The 23,333-nt window shown below is 44.0% G+C and overlaps 2 long non-coding RNA genes across 3 annotated transcripts in view; one reads left to right on the top strand and one right to left on the bottom strand.

Moving 5' to 3' along the window:
* The window catches only part of LOC117802270, a 105,283-nt gene that overhangs the window by 53,049 nt on the left and 28,901 nt on the right, over positions 1 to 23,333 (top strand). The window contains exons 2-3 of the long non-coding RNA XR_004625359.1: positions 6,839 to 6,951; positions 16,908 to 17,095. This is a non-coding gene — a long non-coding RNA (uncharacterized LOC117802270). The remainder of the gene's footprint in view (positions 1 to 6,838; positions 6,952 to 16,907; positions 17,096 to 23,333) is intronic.
* LOC105240572 lies at positions 4,575 to 13,779 on the bottom strand. 2 transcript variants are annotated; one of them, XR_004625358.1, is made up of 5 exons: positions 13,212 to 13,779; positions 8,874 to 9,080; positions 8,285 to 8,461; positions 7,468 to 7,701; positions 4,575 to 6,013 (listed from the first exon to the last, which is right to left on the bottom strand). It is a non-coding gene; the product is annotated as an uncharacterized LOC105240572 (long non-coding RNA). The 2 variants fall into 2 exon arrangements; XR_002144028.2 differs by lacking the exon at positions 8,285 to 8,461.

Below are 23,333 nucleotides of genomic sequence, written 5' to 3'. Positions count from 1 at the left end.
CTTGTATTGGGCAACTATTGCCTCCTTTAGATTAATCTCACATTTTCTTTTCTCTTCTCTCCTATTGCCTGTGTTATCATTTTGTTTTACTTTCTGGAAGATTTTGTCTACTTTAACTCCCAAACTTTCTATTGACTTTTTTAAATGCCAGAGCTCATATTTTTAATTTCCAAAGACTCTTTCAGGTTCTAAGATTGCTGTTGCAAGGATGCAATATGTTTTTTAACTTCTCTGTGAAAATTCATCATATTTTGTTGGAAGTAGTCTTCTAATCCCTGTATTGTCTTTCTTTCCTCTGATTTCTTTGTTTTCTGTTGCTTGTTTTGTCTCTGTCTTTCATGCTGGAGGCTGTCCCTCAAATCTTGTGATCTTTGGCTGTGAGAGAATCACATGCTAAATGAATATTCTGTGTGCATGTGTAAGGCTCACTGACTGAGGGATTCACTATAGAATTATAGGGCAGTGAACAAACATTTTTATTAGAATACTCCTGAATTCTACAGGGTTTTTCCTTAATACCTTTTAATTTCTCCACAGAAAGATCTTCCAAATATCTCCCTAGGGAGTACAAGCCTGGCTGTAGAAGGTGGGAAAAGGAGGCTAAAAGAGTTTGATGATCAGACTCTTGCTAGTAGCCCCTGTTGCTCTGTCTTCTGTGCCTTGGGTACCTGGTGCTGAGCCTGTCTTGTTTAGAATAAGTCACTGTCTTTGGGGGTTAGAGGTGATGGTGACAGGTAGACCTAAGGAGCAAACTGTTACATGGACTTTCAGTCCACTGCTGACTTCATGCCAGTACCTTCTGTGGGCCCCACGCCTCCAGTTCCTGAGCCCTCCAAGTTCTGAAGGATGACTTGCTTGTTTCTTATTGGGTTGCCTCCATGGGAGGCATAGAATCCAGCCTTTTGTGTTCTGCTCAAACTGTTACCATTACTCTAAAAGCTTGGATAAGGTAGGCATTTGTTGACTTTCTTGTCCACCATTGTCCTCTTTGCTGTTCTGTTCATTCTTGTAGGTTTATAATTTTGCATTCGTTTTTTTTTTTTAAGATTTTATTTTTTAAGTAATCTCTACACCCAACATGGGGCTTGAACTCACAACCCTGAGACAAGAGTCACATGCTCCTTAGCTGAGCCAGCCAGACACCCCCTGCATTCTTTTACTGACACTTAAGTGGATTTCCAGGAGGGAGTGGAGTTGAATATATATATAAAATGAACAGGAACTTTGTCATTTAATTGATGATTATTTCTGAGTGATAGCTTTTTTCCCCCTTAAGTAGGGGAGCCCATTGTGGGGCCTGAACTCAGGACCAAGAGTTGGATGCTTAACCGACTGAGCTACCCAGGCACCCCAAGTTATAGTTTAGTTTTTAAGGAATGTTGGACTGTAATGTATTGATAAATAAAACCATATTAACATATCATTTATCCCAGTATGCTATATCTTAGATATATAGTTATAGGCTATAGCTAGATTCATAGAGAGATAGGCAGAGAGATGCTATTATTTTAGCAGGCCCTATACCTTACAGAAACATCACTGGAAATAGACAGAAGCTCTAAATATGTCTTCTCATGAGGAGACTCCCCAAGCTTTCCCCTTCAGAACCGATCCAGTAGGGGCGCCTGGGTGGCGCAGTCGTTAAGCGTCTGCCTTTGGCTCAGGGCGTGATCCCGGCATTCTGGGATCGAGCCCTGCATCAGGCTCCTCGGCTGGAAGCCTGCTTCTTCCTCTCCCACTCCCCCTGCTTGTGTTCCCTCTCTCACTGGCTGTCTTTCTCTCTCTGTCAAATAAATAAATAAAATCTTTGGAANCTCTGTCAAATAAATAAATAAAATCTTTGGGAAAAAAAAAAAAGAGCTGATCCAGTAGCATGTCTGGGTTCAAAAATGCTTCTCAGTGCTGAAAAGAGTCCTGGGTAAGCCTTGAACGTGATTCTCTTATTATACTAATCATGTTGTTATTGTTTGTAAACATGTCTGCATAATCTTTGAGGGCAGGTTNGGAAAAAAAAATAAAGAGCTGATCCAGTAGCATGCCTGGGTCCAAAAATGCTTCTCAGTGCTGAAAAGAGTCCTGGGTAAGCCTTGAATGTGATTCTCTTATTATACTAATCATGTTGTTATTGTTTGTAAACATGTCTGCATAATCTTTGAGGGCAGGTTGAAGGTCTTATTCATTTCAAGGAGGTCTCGTGGTGCATTGCAAAGAGCATGAACTTTGCAGTCGGGGGAGCTAGGTTTGACTTCCCCGTATTAGCTGCGTGACGTTGGTCAGGTTACCTGATCTTGCTATACCTAAATCCCCTACCGTGTCAGACGGAGATAATACCGAACTCACAGATTTGTTGTATTAAATCACCAACACCAGACCAAGGGCCAAGGGCAGTGCTTGATGGGAAGGAGGTGCAGAATAAATGGTCGATCTTTTTTTTTTTAATTCCTTCCCCTCCAGACAGGGATCCTCTTGAATGCAGAGAACATATGCTATTCTTATATGTAATCCCACCCTTCATGCAATGCCGGGCATGAAGTTGGCACTTAATGCATATTTATTCAATGAGTGAATAAATAAAAGGATGTTTGGATTCCACAGGCCGAGGTATTTTCCTGCTCTATGAATCATTATTTGCCACTTTCTTCCTTTAGACTGCACTTCCTTCACTATTTGTGACCCTAATAAACCACCATTCTTTTCTGAGCTCCTGGATTACGTGTTCTGCACTGCTGCAAATAGAGCTAAGGAACGCTAATATGATTTTTAAACACCCAAACAGCACTTGAAATCCAACCCTGCTTATGTACACTGTGGTACAGGACAGAAAGAGGTACCCCTGAAATAAAAGAGGTGTCTGAAGCAACAGATTGTGTCCATTCCTAGTTTAAAAGGCTGTTTGGCAATCACGTCTCTTGGCAGCCCCACAGATAAGAGAGCCTTTGGCGGCGAGGGTCTGCAACGAGAGGAAGAGGCGGGAGGAGATGGTGAGGTGAGGAGTTCACGTGCTCTTCCCTGTGTGCAGCTCTCCTCCACAGAGCGGGGGGCGGCACCTTCCGCCCAGGTCTACCATCCACTCTCCTAGTCATGAAAGCGAGAGCGGGGTTTGGCTAAACCATCCTTCGTCACTTTCTAGCATGGACAGTCATATTATATCAGGGCTATTTATAAAAACAAACAAAAAAACAAGTCCTAGCCTCAGTGGCATCCTTACCGTGAGCAGTGTGAGCAGTACACACCTCTGTTCCCCGTGGGGTCAAAGCCCCATTGGCGGCAGACCCCTTGGACCAGCACAGAACGCCCCCTGCTCCTGGAATCGGCATCGTGCAGTTTAGCCCTAAGTTTTAATACCACTGTTCCGGTCAGGCTTGTCCTCCTCTCAGCTATGCTGGAAGTCCGTCGTGTGCTGAGACCATGCCTTCCTCAGGTATGGGCACACACCTTGCTTGGAAGGGACCTGCCCGTCACCGGGCTCCTATCTGACAGTGTCTCCTGGGCTCCGTGCCACACTGGGCTCTCTGAAACCTCTCTGGATTACACTCTCCTACGAGGAATTCTTGGAGCTTATTCTGCTTTTTTTTTTTTTTTAAAGATTTCATTCATTTATTCAACAGAGATAGAGACAGCCAGCGAGAGAGGGAACACAAGCAGGGGGAGTGGGAGAGGAAGAAGCAGGCTCACAGCAGAGGAGCCTGATGTGGGGCTCGATCCCACAATGCCGGGATCACGCCCTGAGCTGAAGGCAGACGCTTAACCGCTGTGCCACCCAGGGGCCCCTATTCTGCTTTTTGATTCTCCTTCACATTCTCCAATATTATTGCTGATCATGTCTTTTTCTTTCATTCCTCCCTCCCTCCCCCGCCCCGGGGGGACACCTCATCTACTCCGAGGGCTCTGGTGATGACTTCTTTGCCAATGACAACCAGTCTGCACACTCATTTCCACCTCTTAGGAAATTCGTAATCAAGAGACCTAAAAGGAAATCTGTCATCTTTTTGCACAAATTGGTTCTCCTCTCTTTTGGAATTTTTCTAAAATTCTATCTTGTGTTTTTTATTTTATTATCTTTTTAAGACTTTATTTGTCAGAGCAAGTGAGAGCACAAGTAGGCAGACAGGCAGGCAGAGGGAGAGGGAGAAGCAGACACCCCACTATGGGGGGAGCCCAATGCCGGGCTTGATCCCGGACGCTGGGATCATGACCTGAGCTGAAGGCAGACGCTTAACTGACTGAGCCACCCACGTGCCCCATGTTTCTCTTGATTTTAAACTATCTAACTATACCTATAAATCGAAATACATATCAATATTGGTATTTCTGTGTGTATTTATACCTATACCCCCCATCACTTGGCCTGTGTAGGTGCCTAATGAACGTTTGATGGTGTATCTTGGTTCACTGTTTCAGCCTTTACAATTAAATAAAGTCAGGTTGGGAGGGCAATGTTTTCAGCTGATGGTCCTTCCAGTCCCAAAGGAACAGATCCAATGTGTTCTCCAGAGAAGATTATAGGGCTTAAGACAAAACAAATGTAAAATAAGATTTTAAGGACATAAATACACAACATTTAAAAGTTGATTTTATAAGGGAAAATATCAGGCCATTACATCACCATAATCAGCTTAAGTAAAGTGTCTAAATTAGCTCCAGTTTGGATTTTTGAGGCATCTGGTGCAGAGAGCTGAACAATTCTGTGCAGTCTTAGAGGGAGCATGAGTTAAATCATCTCTTTCAGAATAGCCTTGAAGAATGCAAGTTTTCGTTACCTCTAAGAGTTTTCAGGTGTGGCTCTTGAAACACAAGGCTAGATGAGGCCTTTTCAGTTCAAGAGTTACACAGGCTCCCATTAGCAGAAGCACGGGGTGGCAAGACCACGGAGCACATCAGCTTCGGGGGGCTGCTGTCCATCCCCCCCCCCGCGCATCAGACTAGGAAAGCCTGCCCAACTGGCTGGGCAGAGGCTGACGGACCGCTCATGCAGAAGCTTCCCGGCGGCGAATCTCTCCTCTTGCCTGCCCTTCGGCTTCATCCGTGTTTGACAGCAAAGCCCAAACGTCCCAGCCATGCAGACTTACCAGGGAGGGAGCTGGAATCCGCTGTTTCAGCTCTGAGGTGTCTCCTGGAGCCTCTGATTGGGCCTCAGTTTAGACTGGACCTAGAAAGGCCAACTGTGGTGCTTTTTCTCTCCACTGGACCCCGGGGAAAGGGGCAGTGAGATTTATAGAGCAGTTTGGAGCACGGCAAAGGGTGTTTGAAAACAGTGGTTTATAGCGTTCAAGCAGGCCGATTAGCCAGCAAGGATTTCTGCGGATGGTCCTCGGGATAGAGAGTTGAGACTAGGGGCTGAATGGCTTTGTTTTGGGTTTTAAAGAGGTTTCGTTTCTCAGGCCACATGATTGCAGACTTCACTGCATTTTCAAACAATGCATGTCATAAACGACTTCTCCAAGAACCACTCTACCTGGATCCCTCCCTCCTTGTCTTGCACTCCGTGACCGTTGCTTACATTTAAAGTCTCCCGGAGACTTGTTTTTCGTCTCACTTACTAGAGAGATGCCGTCTTTTCATGAGGAACTGGGTTGTGGAAGTGACTGTAATTCTTCCAGAAATCTTGGCAGCTGGAGTCCATTGACAAATGTCCATGTTTGGTGGGGTGACCCTGGCTGGCCCTCTTTATGATGCTGGGTTTGGGTTGAAGTCTCAGTGTGAAGTCTCAGGCCAGAGCCCAGACGTTCACATGTCCCCCATGCTTTTTATTAAACTCGCATTTCTATCTGCAAAGTCTCCAGTGAGTCCCAGAATATTTAATTTAGTGGAGAGATGACACACAGCAAAACTTTAGAGATGATATTGAAATCGGAGTCTATTAAGATTCTAGTCTTCTGGTGGCATTTTTGAAAACGGCCCCACCTGACACCAGCAATGCCAGGTGGTTAAGTAAAAAGGCGGATGGTGTCTAGATCTCTTGAGCTCAGTCAGCACGGAGCGCAGCTCTCCCCTTCTTTGAGACTCCTGCCGTCTGTAACCAGACATAATTAAAAGATTAAAAAGGCATTTGGAAATGGGAAGCTGGTCACTTTTTAATCAGGGAGATTGATTTTCCAATCCCAGTGTGAAGGTGGAATTTTAAATAATTTATAGGGTAGAAATCAGTGGCTTGTCACAACTTGGCCAAAGGAATACAAGCTAGGGGGAAAAGAGGGACGTAATTTTTTGTTTTCTTCTTCTTGAAGTGTTTTATGGAAAGGAGCATGAAAGGGAGCGAGCCATGGCCGCTTGTTACAGAGGAGATGTTTCCCAGCCTCTGTATCTCTGCTAGAAGAATGAAGATTAGTTCGGTTCCCTCCCGCCCCCTTTCCTCTTCTCCCTCTGGCTGGAGGTCTGGACATATTCTCTTCACTACTCAGCAACATTTCTCTTTTATCCTACAGATACCAGTCAGGTTCCAATCAGGTTAAAACCAGAGTCTCCTGAAAAGGGATCGTGACTGCAGAAAATGATGCCTCCATTAGCCAAGAGGGTGCATTCCAGGGACTCAGATTATCAGAAAGCACATAATCAGAGTCAGAATAGAGGAGGGAGGATGGCGGGCTCTATCGGGACGCTTCTGGCACCAAAGGAGAAACAGCCTTCCAGTACTAATGTAGCTTCCAGCAGCTATGTGCGAGAAGATACAAAATAGGGATCTAGAAGCCTTGATGTGAAGGGGAAGAATCAACTGATTGATTGACAGAAACCAGAGAAAAACCTGCAGGGAGAGGATTGCCCAGCTGCGGCTGTTTTTTTTAAGGGTATGTTTGGGTTGGGGTCAGGAAAGACTGCAACACATTTCTTCTCTCCCCAGGTGGGCCAAGTTGGCGGGTCCTCCCTAAGTCAGAGAGAATCAGGCGATGGAGGCTTACCAGGCTGGGTCCCTCCCGAGCGGGAGCCTCTGCGAACACCTCTCCCCTTTCCCAGGTAAGCTTTCAGGATGGACACAGACTTACCCACACAGAAAGCAGTGCGCTTAGCGAAGTTTCCAGACTGGGTTTGCCCTCACCCGAGAGCTCCCTGCTACTTTTCATGTCTGGAGTGGCTTTGCCAAAGTGGAGAGTGGAACAGGGCAACCCTTTTATTCCACAAACGTCCTACAAGGTCAGATGTTTCCTGAGCATGAGTTGCCATTAACGGGTATCAATCAGTAAAGGGAAGTAACTGACTGGCAGGCCCTCTCTACCCATTCTCAGGGCCCTGGCTCTTGGGAAGGAGGGAGTGGGATGGAGGAGAAGGTGAATAGGGGAGGGCTGAAGAGTGCCCACCGCCGGAGGGGAGGGAGAGGCAGTCAGGCCTGGGAGAAGATGGCCTCCCCGGGCACCTGTCCGCCGCGAATTGGGCTGCAACAATTCGAAGCGGGAACTAAAGCATTTGGGCCACTCTTCAAGATGCATGGACCGAGTGATTTATTTATAGGACATTTTCTCCCATAAAACTCACTGATTAGAGTAGAGGTATCACTGTCACAGGGGCCCAGCGCCTCCTAAAATGAATTGGCTCAGAGTCACAGCCTTCTGGCTGCTGAAATGGTGATGAACAATCATCTATAGGGACCGAAACCCAACTCTCAAATCGCAAATCACGGGGCGAACACACCAACGGCTTTCTGAAGGTGAACAACATTTAAGGGCCATTGTTTGTATTCATGCGTCACGTCCGTGCACGCCTGTTCCTCTGTAAGACATAAGCAGAAAATACTACATTACGGTCCTGTCATTTCCATGACCCTGGCCACTTGCCTACAATCCTAAAGCAGGGTTTCTAGACGTTTGGGGCTAGAGTGTTCTTTTCTGGGAGAGGCTGTCCTGCCCTGGTGTCCACCCACTGGATGCCAGCAGCACCGCCCCTCCCCCGATCATGACAACCAGAACTATCTCCAGTTATTGCCAATAACCCCTGGGAAAGTGGGGCAGGACTGACCACAGCTGACAGTCATTCCCCCAAAGAAACTTACCATTTACTTTGAGTTAGTAGGCCAATTACAAATCAGGTTGAATCAGCACTTATGTATTAAGCTTCCTATAAATAATCAGTAAGACTACCTTCAGCATAAGCCGGTAGCTTTGAGTCATACCAGAACCAGTCTCTCATACTTGCTACCTACTCTGTTTGCACTGATGTTGCAATGCACCCCTGGATAAAACTCTCAGCACACAAAGTCTTATGTTACCACCTTAATTTGGGTTCTCTTCCTTTTTCCTCTCCTTGCTGTCTCTCCTCCCACCCCCTTGACCACCAACTGACTTAAATATGATACCTCTGAAGATGTTTTCCAGAAGGCAGTGCTTAATGCAGAGCCATGATTCGCTAGTGGTGGAGTCTCAGGTAGCTGGGCTCAGGTGGGCCGGGAGAGAATTCTGCAAGGGAGCCTCTCCACTGAACTTAAATCATCCCAGGCAGAGGCTACCAGATGCCTCCATTTGTATGCTTGGCTCTGTCAGAGAAGATCGTGTTATCCACTAACAACTGGCAAAAATAGTCCGAATTTTGGGTAGCTTTGCTGGGAAACAGATCTGGGATCTTGTCTTGAAGGAAATGGAGACTTTTTGCCCCAGGAAAGGAATAAATGCAATCAATGGTTCTTACAGAGCTCTTTGCCCAAGTGATTTTGGTCAGGTTAAGTGTGTCAGCAAATTGAACCAAGTATTACCATCATAGATTATGAAATGCAGAGCCTAACTTTAATAAGGTTACCAGTAAATGTGGGAATTCTGGATCAGTAACGGGGAATTGGGGTGAAGGAGAGCCAAAGAAAAAGTAGCAAGACAAACACATCAACAAGAACGTGTAGGGTAAACATAAGGAGCTACTGCACGCTGTATGAGAACAGGACGTGAAGTTTCTACCTGCAGGAGCACGGTGTTGCAAGTGCATGTTGGGTCAGCAGGTGCATGGTAGAGGGGACCTCTGTCCTGAGGGTCTTCTGGTATCCAGTAGCTAGAGGAGGGAATGAGCCTTGGGGGACATTGATACCCACGTCTGTCTGAAGCTCGAGTCCTGTGTAAAAACCAGTCCCTCCAACAGCAAAAGCTGGTCTCTTCCATACCATTCTGCTAGTTGAAAAGAGTGAAAAAGAAATGACCTTGTTGGTTGAAAACTCCCACACTAGATATTCTAAGAAGTTCCTTTCACTGTCCTACTAGAAATACGAGTGTTTATTCAAAGTGAGAAAATGAAACAGAGCGAATGGAACAAATTCATAGGCAATCCATTCTGTGCTTCCAGCTTTCCTGAGCTGGGATACTGTTCTTGTGAACTTCACAAGAAGTACCCAATTTCCCCGAAATCCGTCGAGCCAAGGAGGCAGGACAACAAACAAGCTGTGATCAATGAGTGTCAGGCCTCTCCCTTTTAAGTCAGCTCCTATCTGTCTTCGGAGACATGGCGTCTTTCCTGTCTGTACATATGCGTTGACTGTCTTTCCTGAACCATTTCTGAGATGTCCGGTGAAAAGCTTTGTAATGACTGCTTCCCTCCCTGCATAAATGATCTGCTTAGTGTAAGACTTGGGGCTGTCTGTTTTTTAGTTGACTTGCAAGCACTGGGTAGCTCGCAGCTACAGTGATCTCATTCAGCTTCCTGGCTTCAATACCATCTGCTTGCTGATGTCTCTCAGTCCAGACTTCTGCGTGAACTCCTGCTTCTAATGCAGTAGCGCCACTTGGACGTCCCATAGGCATCTCTGACCTAACATGTCCAGAACCTTAATTCCTGGTTCCCGTCCAGCAAACCTGTCCTTCTGGCAGTCTCCCACATCTCAGCACAGGTCAGCTCCAACGCCCACCCTGTTCGATGGGGCCCAAAACCTTGGTGTCATCCCACCTCTCACTAAGTACAGCCAATCCATCAGCAAAAATAGTTGGTTCCAACTTTAAAGAACATCTATCCAGAATCTAATTATTTCTTACTACCTGTGTGTCTGTATCTGGCCCAAACCACCCTCTGTCTCTTGCCCAGCTAAATGCAACAGTTTCTTTTTTTCTTTCTTCTTTTTTTTATAGATCTTACCCTTAAGTCATCTCTACACCCAACGTGGGGCTCAAACTCATAACCCCATGATCAAGAGTCGCACATCCCCCTGACTGAGCCAGCCAGGCACCCTTAAATGCAACAGCTTCTCCGCTCACCTCTCTGCTTCCTCACTTGTACCCTTAGCATCGATATCCTCGGCAGGGCAGCCAGAGGAGTCCCTTTAAAATTGCTGCTCTGCTTAAAATTGTCCAAAGTCTTCCCATCTTAGAGTCAAACCAATGTCCTATGGTTAAGAAGGGCACAGGGATCCTCCCAACAGCATTTCCCGTCCTCTTCTGCTCTCTCTCTCACTGGGTTCCAGGCCCACTGCCCTCCCGGTTTTCCCCAGATAGCAACCTGGCTTCCTCCCTCACTACACTTCAGGTTTCTGCTCAGATGTCAGCTTGCCAGTGAGGGAGGCCTTGCCCCAACTGTCTAGCAGCTCGTGGACCTTTCTTCGTCACACACAACTCTCCATCTGCCTTCCCTGTATCATTTTTCTCCCAGGCATTTATCAGGTATACCATTATATTTACTTGTTTCCTTTTGTCTCTCACACAAGGTGTGTAAGGCTTAGGAGGGAAAGGACTTTGTTTTGGTCACTGCTATATCCCTAGGGCCTATATCGATGATGATGTGTTCTGGGTGCTTAGTACCCGTTTGTGACTTTATATTCCATTTAAATGTTACTGGTGTAGGAAACCTTCCCTGATGCTCTAAATCTGGGTTAAACGTCCCTCCCACAGCAGTCTGTGCCTCCCTGTTAACACTGCTTCTCACACTGCCTGATAATTTCATGACTAATTTATAAAAACTCCATGAGGACTGGAGTAAGTTTTTATTTCTCACTGATGAATCTCCAGCAGTTGCAAAGTGGTTGGCACATTGTCCACACTCAAATATTTGTTAAAGTGAATAAACACACACACACAAGACAGGGTTATAATTTAGTGAGTTAAAATTCACATGCTATAGAATTAACTGTGTTGAAGTATATAGTTCAGTGGCATTTTGCACATCCGTGATATTGTGAAATCATCACCTCTTTCCAGTTTCCAAGCATTTTATCGACCCAGAAGGAAACCCCACCCCCATTAAGCAGTCATCCCATTCCCCAGCTCACCCCAGCCTCTGGCAACCAGGAATGTGCTTTCCATCTCTGTGGATTTACCCATTCTCAGTATTTCACGTAAATGGAATCACACTGTGGGACCTTTTTGGGCAATGAGGTATTCACGTATGTGACTTAGAAAGGTTTTATCATAGCAAGACTGTTTTTAATCTTACTGGCATGGGTAGCAATAGGTTTAACCTGTATTTCTTTCAAGCGCATACCACTCGAAGAGGCCAAATCAATACATGTGGAGAACTTTCTTCTGAGTTAGCACTGGTAATTTACCAGAAGCCTTTCCTTGTGCGATGGCCCATCCCTCCGGCCTTCATCTTCCCCCTCAGCCCACGTTCCAGCTCTGCTCACAGTTTATTACCCCCCCCCTTTCTGGAAGCTTGCTGGGATGAAAGTATTGGCAATAAGAGACCACAGCTGAGGGGCACTGCTGAAAGTCCATAAAATCATGAAAGGTAGGGAAAATTTGTGTAAGAACTTGTTCCCCAAACCTGGGAATCTTTTTGAAGCTTAAAGGAGTCAGTTTAAGGGAAAAGTAAAAAGTTTTATTTTATGTAGTAGATTAGATACACACAAAACTTGTTACCCTGGTGAAAAGATTAATAGCTTTAGGGTTTAGACAAATATACAGACAATAAATCAATACCAGGCTGTTGAGAGGAAGCAGGGGACAGGAGTTAACATCCGAGGGCAAACACCGTCCTCCCGTACAAATACCCCCGGTTGGGGCGGGCACTGGGCGGCCTGGCAAGGGTGGGCCCCATGGTGACATGGGAACTGCAGCCTTCTCAATTGATCTACTGGACTGGCTCTGCCTCGCAAACCTTTCTGGAATTGCAGTCAGCTTCAGATTTTCAGAGGCTAATTTTACAAACTATCCATAAACTTGCCCTTGGGTGGAGCGTTATTCACAAGTTCCTGACTTTGGGCTATTTCAGAACCTGGAGGTGACAGGATGAGAGAGGGAGAGAAAGGCATGGAGAACAGTATGCTCTTCCCCTTGTTAGCAAAAATGGACTTGAATTTTATCCTGGAGGGGGCAAAAAGTAAAGTTTTAGATGACTTCAGGTTTTCAACAGCCCTGTCAATGAACAGGGAACATTTGGGAATTAGCTGAATAGTTTCAAAACGTTAGCTTAAACACCTTATTGAAGAAACAACACTTTTATGTGTTGTTTTATGCTTTGACTTTATGTTTTTACTTTTAGATTTTGTAGTAATCTATAATTTGTGATCAGGGCAATGTTAGCTTGACCCTGTTATATGCAATTCAATGTACTGTCGTGTCTCAGTGTCTCAGTGCAACTGTCTGACACCGATTTGACCCCCAAATACTGCATTTTACTGGACTAATGTTAATATGTGTGGTTTAAACTGGAGCATGCCTAAGTTTATGAAACAAATACATGAACAATAACCAAATATTGTTTCCTTTTGCCAATGAAAGTAGCTGGCAGGATGGACGGGCCAAAGAAAACTAAAACCAGTATGATGAGATTCTTTTTCAAAATCTCAAGCCTCCGAAATAGGCGATTAGAAAAACAGGAGTTTTGACTTCTGAAATTAAGGGTGTGCTATTTTTTTTTTAATTGGGTGAAATTTAGTGTGGAAGTGAAAATAACACCAAGGTTTCAGGCACGATGCAGAGATTATTAATCTGGGAACAAAGGGCATTCAGCCAATTAAAATAATAATTTTAAACAAGGACCACAACTTTCCCAGCAGTGACTGAAACCCAATTAGGTCTTTCCAACTGGAGTTGTAGTTCGTTCTTCCAGATTATGCGGTTTGGCATACTACGGAATGAGTAAACTTTCTTAGATGGGGAAAGTATTATCAGAAGAAAATAATGTCATGGAGTCGCCTGCCCTTAGCCAGTATTAATGAACGGAGAAGGTGCATTTGCTAGTCAAAGAGGACATGCTAAAGCCCAGGGGTAGGACATCACTTGAGGAAAGCCAACAAATCAGAAGACAAATGTTTTTGATTTGTGTGGTTTCCAGTAGGAAATAACTCATCAGCTCACATGTATTGATTTAGGACCTACTTCATGTCTAGCCCCATGCTTGGGATTGTGAAGTCCGCAGGAATTTATGTCACTTGGGATCCTTGCTCCATTCATCATCGTCACTGCCAAGGTCATCGGCCTAGGCCCTGTGTAACGAAATGTGTATCAGGCTCTTTAAATATGTTGTTTCGTTGAATGTTAGCAAATCCCCTGCACGGGAGATATTTTCCTATTTTGCAAATAGGAAAACTCATGTTCCAAGAGATGAAGAAAGTTGCCCACAGTCAATTGTCAGTGGCAGAGGAGAGAAGAAAGGCCACGTGTGACCACACAGCCCTCTCAAGGTATCATGCCGAATGTCTGTGCCTAAGTGTATGAATGTGTATGGTTTTATGAAAACATGAATTGTTGGATTCTGGGCAATTACAAGGACTTCTGGGCCATTTGTTTGACCATTTTCATCCCATTGTTCAATTAACAGAAATTCAAATCAGGTGGTCAGAATCTCAGACAGTCCTCATGGCCCAAATAATCAACACAACCATCTTAAACGTAAAACCCAAAATTTTATATTTCAATATCTATAAATTTTATTAGATCTCACTGAGGTTTTTTTTGAAAAAGATTTACTTATTTTGAGGCAGAGAGAGAAAAAGCAGGAGGAGCAGACGGAGAGAGAGAATCTCAAACAGGCTCCAAGCTCAGTGCGGAGCCCCAAGTGGGGCTCGATCTCACAACCCTGAGATTGTGACCTGAGCCAAAATCAAGAGTCTGAAACTTAACTGACTGAGCCACCCAGGTGCCCCAGAACTTATTGAGTTCTTTTAATAATCTCTGTTAAATCTTGCTAGTTTGAGTTCTCAATTATTTTGAGGAACTTTTGATTTAAAGCCAAGCAGAAATTTATTTTTTCTACCAAACAACTTACTTTCTCCAACAATTTCCACATGACCATATTATCAGTCTGTGTGACAGCTTTTTTTTAAGTCATTTTGAAAGTCACCTCTAGAGCTTTAAAATTCTTTTTAACATGCACATATATTAAAGGCAAGGGACAAACCTTTTGTTCTTCCAAAGGCACTTCTTAACAAAGTCCACCTAAAATCATTCTCTTCATATCTTGGCTAAAATTTGAGGGACCTAAAATTTTTTTAGAAGGATATACTTCACATACCATTATTCACCCTTTTTTTTTTTTTAAAGATTTTATTTATTTATTTGACAGAGAGAGAGACAGCCAGTGAGAGAGGGAACACAAGCAAGGGGAGTGTGAGAGGGAGAAGCAGGCTTCCCGCCAAGCAGGGAGCCCAATGCGGGGTTCGATCCCAGGACCCTGGGATCATGACCTGAGCCGAAGGCAGACGCTTAATGGCTGAGCCACCCAGGCGCCCCCATTATCCATCCTTTAAAATACACAATTCAGTGGTTTTTAGCATTAGTCACAAAGTCGGGCGACCATCACATTTTTGCTATCCCGAAAAGTAACGCTAACCCTTAACAGTCACTCCCCATGTCCCCTTCCCTAGACCGTTGGCAATTGCTAATCTGCTTTCTGTCACTATAGATTTGCCTATTCTGGACATTTCTTATAAATGGAATCATGTAATACGTGGCCTTTTATGTCTGGGTTTTTTCCTGGACCATGATGTTCTCAAGGTTCATCTACAGTGTAGAGGTATTTGTAATTAATTCCTTTTTATAGATGCACAATATTTCATTGTGTGCATATATCACATTTTGTTTATACATTTATCAGTTCATTTTTACTTTCTGACTATTATAATACTGCTACGAACACTCGTGTAAGTTTTTGTGTGGACATACATTTTCAGTTCTCTTGGACATATACCTAGGAATGAAACTGGTTGGTTTATATGGTAACTACATTTACTGTATTGAAGAACTGCCACACTGGGATTTGTACAGCAGCTGTACCATTTTACATTCCCACCAATAAGGTATGAGGTTCTAGTTTTTCCACATCTTCCCTAGTACTTGTCATTCTCTTTTCTACTTCAGTTTTTAATTGCGGTCATCACAGTGGGTGAGAGGCGATCTCTCATTGTGGTTTTGATTTGCATTTCCCTGATGATGAGTGAAACTGAGTACCTTTACATGTGCTTGTTAGCTGTTGTATATCTTCTTTGGAGAAATGTCTGTTCAGGTCCTTTGCCTATAATTAAATTGGGTTGTTTGTCTTTTTATTGTTGAATTTTAAGAGTTTTATATTTATATATATTTATTCAGGATACCAGACCCTTATCTGTTATGTGATTTGCAAATATTTTCTCCTGTTCTGTGGATTGTCTTCACTTTCTTGATAGTGTCCTTTGAAGCACAAAGGTTTTTAATTTTTATAAAGTCCAATTTATTTATTTGTTGTTTTGTCATTTATGCTTTTGGTATCATGTCTAAGAACCACTGCCTAATCCCAGGTCAGATACATTTTTTTATATGGTGTGAGGTAGGGTTCCAACTTCATTTTGTTTTCTATTGCTAGAATTAAATGTCTTAGCAGAATAGCAAAGTGATTACAAGCTCAGGCTCTAGAGTCCAACTGCTGTATTGTAAAACAATCCCATTTCTTCAGTTACTAGTTGTGTGATCTTAAGGAAGTTCCCTAATTTCTCCATGCCTCACCTTTCTCATCTATAAAAGGGGAAAGAGTAGTAACTACCTCAGTTACGTGCATTAAAATCAAATTATAGGGGCGCCTGGGTGGCACAGCGGTTGAGCGTCTGCCTTCGGCTCGGGGCGTGATCCCGGCGTTATGGGATTGAGCCCCACATCAGGCTCCTCCGCTATGAGCCTGCTTCTTCTTCTCCCACTCCCCCTGCTTGTGTTCCCTCTCTCGCTGGCTGTCTCTATCTCTGTTGAATAAATAAATAAAATCTTTAAAAAAAAAATCAAATTATAGGGGCACCTGGGTGGCTCAGTCAGTTAAGTGTCTGACTTCGGCTCAGGTCATGATCTCAGGGTCCTGGGATTGAGCCCTGCACTCCCCACTCAGTGGGGAGTCTGCTTCTCCCTCTCCTTCTCCCTTTGCCCCCCCCCCGCTCATGCTCTGTCTCTTTCAAATAAATAAGACCTTAAAAAATAAGAATAAATAATAAATAAAATTATAGAGTTGTCATAAGAATGGAGTCTGTGCATTTAAAGTGCTGATGCATTGATCATTAGTTATCATCATTACTGGCTCCGTGCATGTTTCAGACTGTCTCCTTATCTCCTCTAGGTGTATGTTTTCAGTAGCAGACTTGATAAGTGTCTTATCAAGAATAAGCCTTAACAGATAAATTTTAATGGACCTCAAATGTTCCAAGAGGGTTGAATGCAGGCTGAATTTGTAGTTGTCCCTCACCACAGAAAGAAGCAAAGTATTTGGCAAAAGGCATTTCCAATCTGTTATGGAACTACACACAAATAAAGAGACAAAAGCAAGGCAAAAAGTATTAGTTTGCTAGGGCTGCTATAACAAAATTCCACAAACTAGATGGTTTAAATAACAGCAATTTTTTTTTCACATTTCACGCTCCCATCCCACCCCCAGCCTCCTCTGGGGGCCAGTCCTCTCATCCAGCTAGCCTCATTTTGATCACATAGAAAATGAGACACAAAAGCCTAATGCCTGCTCATGTGCACGCAACTTAAAATGCTACCTGTCCATCCAATAAGGGCCTTCTTACCCAAGCAGTACCACCAAACTATCAACTATGGGTATTTGACCCCCAACAGGAGGAAGCTCTGGAAATTCAACCGTATCCATTAAAAGGGATGCCAGCCCTGAGTTGATTATCAGCACCCTGCCAAGAGAGTGAGCCTCTGCTACCAGCTGTCCCAGGGCTCCCTGCAAAACGAAGCCTCACATTCCAGGGCTTGATGTGAGCCCTCTCTGCTGGACCCCACCACATGGCTGAGTTCTGGTAGGAACCACAAGTTACTTCTTCCGGGGGGGTGAGGTAACACAATGATGCCGAAACAAAGGCGATGATTAACCCCAAAAATGATGTATCCGTTGTGAAGCGTAGACATTTGCAACAAGCCAGTGAAGGAAATGTTTTGGAGAGAAACACATTTTTGTTAACTCTCTAATCATCTCATGTAGGCAACTAAGTACCTTCCTGGAGCATCGGTCCTACTGAGATGAAAGGTCCTTAATTCGAGTAGTTTCTGTGGAAAACATTTACCGGGAAACTTTCAGTTCACATAATGAGAAGCTTCCAGGTAATTTAGAATTACTTGTTTTCTAATGTGAACTCCGTATTCTTAAAAAGAAAAGACAAGGGTTTAGTGTTTCCTGAGATTGGCTTCAACTAATTAATACACGGTTGCTAACTCCAACGAGGGGAGCGGGCAGGGGGTAAAAGTGTTGCCTTAGGGAGACTTTTGTCAAATGGATAATTCAAAAAAGTAAAAAAGTCATTCCTTTTGAGCTTAAAGCCATTAACTCCTCTAGTAACCAACTGTGAGAGTTCTGTTTGAGCTTGTCTTGAAAATTACTTTAAAAAAAGGAGCAGACAAGGGGCTGCTGACTTGGCTGCCAGTTTATTTACACGTCTTCAGCAGGAAGCTGCATATACTTGTTTCAGGATCTGTTTGGAATACCACTGGCACTGCCCAGCAACCTTGGAGAACAGTCCATCTACGTCAGAGTCAGCACCTGCCGCGGTGTGGGTCAGGCTGAGAAATTGTTACGGACCCTCAATAGCGCATTCCTTTTTTTTTTTTCTCTTGAGGAAAAGTAATATTCAAATATGTGTTCTTATATACATCATCAGTTGAGTGGATCAAATCAAAGGAAATTCTTTCGGAACAAGCTCAGTGTCCGGTACCGTGTTCAGAACGTGGCAGCTCATCAGAGCCCTGTTAGTCCGGTTGGTTCGTACTCATTTTGATGAACATGAGGAAGGGAGAGAGAATTCCAATGGTCACAGGAGGGCATTTCGTTTGCTGGGACTGATGTAACAAAGTACCACAGACTGAGTGGCTTAAAGAACAGAAATCTATTGTCCGACGATTCTAGAGGCTGGCAAGATAACCGGGGAGTCAGTTCCTTCTGAGGCTGTGAGGGAGGATCTGGAACTGGCTTCTCTCCTTAGCTCATGGATAGCCATCTCCTCTCCATGGTTTCCCTCTAGGAGTGCCTCTGGGTCCAAATGTCCCCCCCCCTTTTTTTTTTAAGATTTTATTTATTTATTTGACACAGAGAGACAGCCAGCGAGAGAGGGAACACAAGCAGGGAGAGTGGGAGAGGAAGAAGCAGGCTCCCAGTGGAGGAGTCTGATGTGGGGCTCGATCCCAGGACCCCGGGATCACGCCCTGAGCCAAAGGCAGACGCTTAACGACTGAGCCACCTAGGTGCCCCAAATGTCCCCCTTTAATAAGAACACCAGTGTAATTGGATGAGGGCTTATCCTAGTGACCTCATTTTAACTTGATTACCTCTGTAAAGACCCTGTCTTCAAATAAGTTCTAAAGTAATGGGTGTTAGGACTCCAGCATGTGAATTTCAGGGGGACAAAATTCAACCCCCAATCGGGGGCAGAGGTGTGGCATGTAGTGAAAACCCATGTAGGAACCACACACTGCTATAAAGGCCCTGATCCCTGGTAGCCTCGCTGATATACTCAGTACAATGATAAACCTTCTAGAAGCAGTGGGATTAAGGCCTCGGTGTTCTGTGAACTAACACACAAAAGCATCCAGTCCCTTTTAGAAAGACTGTTCCCAAAAGGTGTAAGCAGTTGGAAGACTCGGTATTTGGAGGACCATCACTTTCAGTGTCAGAGTCAGTAACTTACATATCAATACCTCATTCACTGATTTTTCATTCTGGGTAACTGAGCTTCCTGGGTTTAAAACTGTGCTGTGGCCCTATTTCATTCTCCTCCAGAGGGTGCCTCGAGCAACGCGGCTTTAGCACCGAGTCATGAAGACACTTCTAATGATTCTTTGTTAAGATGCCATGCTCTGGCAACTGATTGATCTGCTTTCTTAAAATTTGGATTCCTTTGGGCATGTCACTTCACCTCTCTGGGTTTCTTTTCCTTGTCCGCAACACTGCTTAATAATACCCGCCTCGCAGGGTTGGCGAGTCAGATGAGGTAATGCGGGTAAGCCCTCCATGTGGGACCTGACCCACAGTCAGTGCTCAATAAATGGTAGTTTCTACCACTTGATTATTGTATTTTGTCTCATTATACACTACAACTGTGGATGGGAGCCAGGCCTTCCGTGTCCACAGACCGAGAGCAGAACGGAGGGCACTTGTCATGAAGCGGAATCTTGTGAGTCCCAGGGAGGCTTTCTAAGCAGGGTGATGCCAAGGAGAGGGACAGGCTAGAGGCTGGTGACATGATCCACAGTCCCAACATGCCATCTGTCTCTATAAAGGGCAGAAATCACAGGATCATTGATACAACTGGACTTCCTGTGGAAGTTGGCATGACGTGAAGCTTGGCACAGTCTGGAAAGGAGCATGGGGTGGAGACAAAGTCAGAAGCGAGCAGAAACAGAGAGGAATCTATGAGTAAATAGGAGCTGAAATTCACAGTGTTAAGCCCTGTAATCACTTGCAAATACATGAATGTGTGACTTGAGTGTAGCCCGTGTGGTTTCAGATAGGATTGTCCATGGATATAAAATTGGAAAACGCTCTGCAATCTGATCACTTTCAACATTCTTCAATATAATTAATCTTTGGCTTAATTACCAGTTTTTCCTTCCTAAAGCCCATTTTCTTGGCCTTGCTTTGGATCTCCTGGTTGTTTGGCCACTGGTTTTTTGTATCCGTATCGTGAATCTCTATTTTTTTTTTTTTTTGGCCATACAGTAAATGCAGTTATGCCTATTGCTTTCTCTATACCTCCGGCTACTGGGGATCACTTACAGTCCAGCTGGGGACACACTGTTTAATGGAGAGGCTCACTCAGCAGACCATTCGACACCCTCCGAAATCTTCCTCTAAACTACGTTTGCAGCCTCCTTCACCATTCTTCCTTGCAACATACCCTCTAGTTAGGGCAAATGCATGACTTACTGCTCCCTGAATTCCCATTTTCCATGTTGGTTTTTCTTCCTGGAAGAATGGTATTTATCTCCATCTCTTTTTCACACACACACACACACACACACACACACACACACACCAGCTTCCCACTCAACACACACATGCAAAACTGGATTCTCTCGAAGGTCCAGCTCAAAAAAATCAACCCCCCCTCAAGAAGAAACAGTTGCACTGGTCCTTCCATTGGTATTTTTTCAGGTGCCATCACACACCTCACCTACGGGTATTCTCAGCTGTACTCGTCACTGTCTGCATGGTGAAACTGTGGCTCTCCTCTCCTAAGAGTCCAGCTCACTGACATAGAAGGAGAGGTTGATACAGGTTTCCACGAAGGGGTAAATGAATGAGTGGAAGTGAAGAGTGACAGGGAAAATCCAAAACATCAAATAACCCCAAAAATAATCTATATGTTACTTTGGAATGTATTTTATACACACATTCAGGGAACATCAAACACAAAACTTCAAATACAGCAATGAAGCCAGCCTGTGCAGATCCCAGTTGGGTGGGGTGGCCTGGAAAAAGGGTGGGAATCCCAACAGGAAGGGAGGAACCTCTCACCAGCCAACTGCTCTTCCCTAGCCTCAGTGGCTTATCTAGAAATCAGAGAGACTCCAAATGGCTGAGAGCTCAAGGGCACAGGGCTGGGTAATTAATTAATGATTGTAATGCCTTTAGAAACGGAAGTCCTATGGAAGTACTAAGTTATAATGATATAAAAATAATCCTCTTCCATTTTCTTCTTTAAAGATGTAAATGGCATATTTAAAAAAAAATCTAAAAGGGGTTCAAGAAACAGCAGAAAGTTTAACAGGGAGATACACCAAATGATCATGCAAAGCCATTCAGTGTTCTAAATGCAATTACAGTGCTGACCATCAGCCCTGGAAACAAATTACAGTAGCTAATGACAGGGGACAGCAATTAGAATGTTTTCAGAAAATTACTTGGAAGCAAAATTGTCAACAAAAGACCACTCAAATATAGCTGTAAACAGCTTAAATAACAGAAAAATGCGGCGACCTCTGCCCCAAGTGACATGAAGAAGATGTAAAACACATTCAGGGTCCCAAATAACTGTCTTCCCAGTGATTGCGGACACTGTTTTTAACCTCAGTCTCTGTGGGCCGCTCTAAATGTGGTGGAGAGCCAAGTGCCCTTGAACATTCTGCTGCTTGCTAAGTCTTATCCTGGTTCGCTCATATATTCTGGATAATTCTCCCTTTCTTCTCTCCTTTGCATTTTTTGTTATCTTTGGCATTCGTTTTTGAAAAACATGCGCCTCACTTGGAACAAATCCACTAAAGCAAACAACCTTAAAACTTTCCAAACAGCCCTGACTGTTGAGATCCACAGGCAGCCCAGATATGGGGAACGCATCTCCCAGGGTTTGCAGTGCTTGTGGGGATCCTGCCGGAAGAGTTTCTTGTTCGCTAGAATAGAAACTGACATTTACATATCTCCATTTTAATTCCCCGGAGACTGGTGCAGCTCACTCTGCGATATGCATGGGGGCGGGGGTCACCGGAGTGAAGAGGGAGAAAGCGGTGGGTGGAGGAGGGTATGGAGAGGAGACAAGCCTTGAGACTGAAAAATGTTCTCTTAGTGCTTCATTAGGGACAGAGCAAAATGAGGGAAATTTGAGGACAGAGTTCCTTTAATAAATTGTCACTTTTTTCCCCCAGAAAAGCTTGAGTAGAACTCCTCATTTATTGTCTATTAAGGAAGAGTGAGCAGTTCCTTGCAGAGCTGTGTATGTGTGTGCATGTGTGCGTGCATGCATGCCTGTGTGTGTGTGTGTGTGTGTGTGTGTGTGTGTGAAGGCAAAACAACCAAGATATTTTAAAAAGAAACCATATTAAGTGGAATTCTTTCCAAAATGTGTATTCCACATGCTTCTCTGACTAGATAGCCTCCCAAGTAGGGTAAGTGTGTTGTTATTGAGAGCTCCAGTGTCATTATTAGAGCCAACTGCCATAGAAAATGCTGGAATATAGTTATGCTTGGCACCCCATGTTAAATCATTTTCAAAATATTGTGGTCCACTTTGGGGCGGTTTTCTCTACCTCTGGACTTTATTGTCAGGCTGACAGATGTCACTTTCTGCAACCCCATCTCCTTTTCAATTTCCTGCTTCTCACATGTCATGGACTAGAAATTCTAGCTTGTTCGAATTGTGGCAAGAATGAGCCTCGCTGGCTCTTGTAAGTACCTGTGAATAAAGCATATGGGCTTTGACAGTCATTTTGCTTGCAAGAATTTTTACTTTTTGCTTCTGTTTCCTGACCACATTCCAGAGATTTGAGCTGATTATGTAAGTGGGTATCACTGAAATTTATACAAGGTGAATTTATAGCATAGAATTTAGGCACCTGATAGAGATTTATATGAAATGTTCAGATTACAAGTAACGTTATTTATTTCAGTTCTTTGGCCCTTAATTTCGATCTTCAGGAATATACAATACATTAAAATCATATTATTTTTAATTAATTTGTAAATTGTCCACTAATAGAATGAATATAATTCTATTTGTTATACAGAGAAAATAAACAAACAGAAATTCTGCAGTGCTATGACCCAAACACTAACATGCTTTGCACTTGGGTAGACAGGTGACCGTTGAGCAACATGGGGGTTAGTGGCCAACCCCCCGCACGGTCAAAAAATCCACCTATAGGGGCGCCTGGGTGGCACAGCGGTTAAGCATCTGCCTTCGGCTCAGGGCGTGATCCTGGCGTTATGGGATCGAGCCCCACATCGGGCTCCTCTGCTGGGACCCTGCTTCTTCCTCTCCCACTCCCCCTGCTTGTGTTCCCTCTCTCGCTGGCTGTCTCTGTCTCTGTCAAATAAATAAATAAAATCTTAAAAAAAAAATCCACCTATAACTTTTGACTCCCTAAAAATTTAACTGCTAACAGCCTACTGTTGACCAGACTTACCGATAACATAGTCAGTTAACACATATTTTATATGTATTATACACTGTATTCTTACAATAAAGTAAGCTAGAGAAAAAATATTAAGTCATAAGGAAGAGAAAATGCATTATAGTGCCGTACTGTAAAAAATCCATGGAAATCCCAATGGCA

This window comes from Ailuropoda melanoleuca, chromosome 5, assembly GCF_002007445.2.
Source record: "Ailuropoda melanoleuca isolate Jingjing chromosome 5, ASM200744v2, whole genome shotgun sequence".
In the NCBI taxonomy this organism is placed as follows: domain Eukaryota; kingdom Metazoa; phylum Chordata; class Mammalia; order Carnivora; family Ursidae; genus Ailuropoda; species Ailuropoda melanoleuca.
The sequence above is the reverse complement of the archived record's forward strand: the minus strand, read 5'-3'. Positions and strand labels throughout refer to the sequence as shown.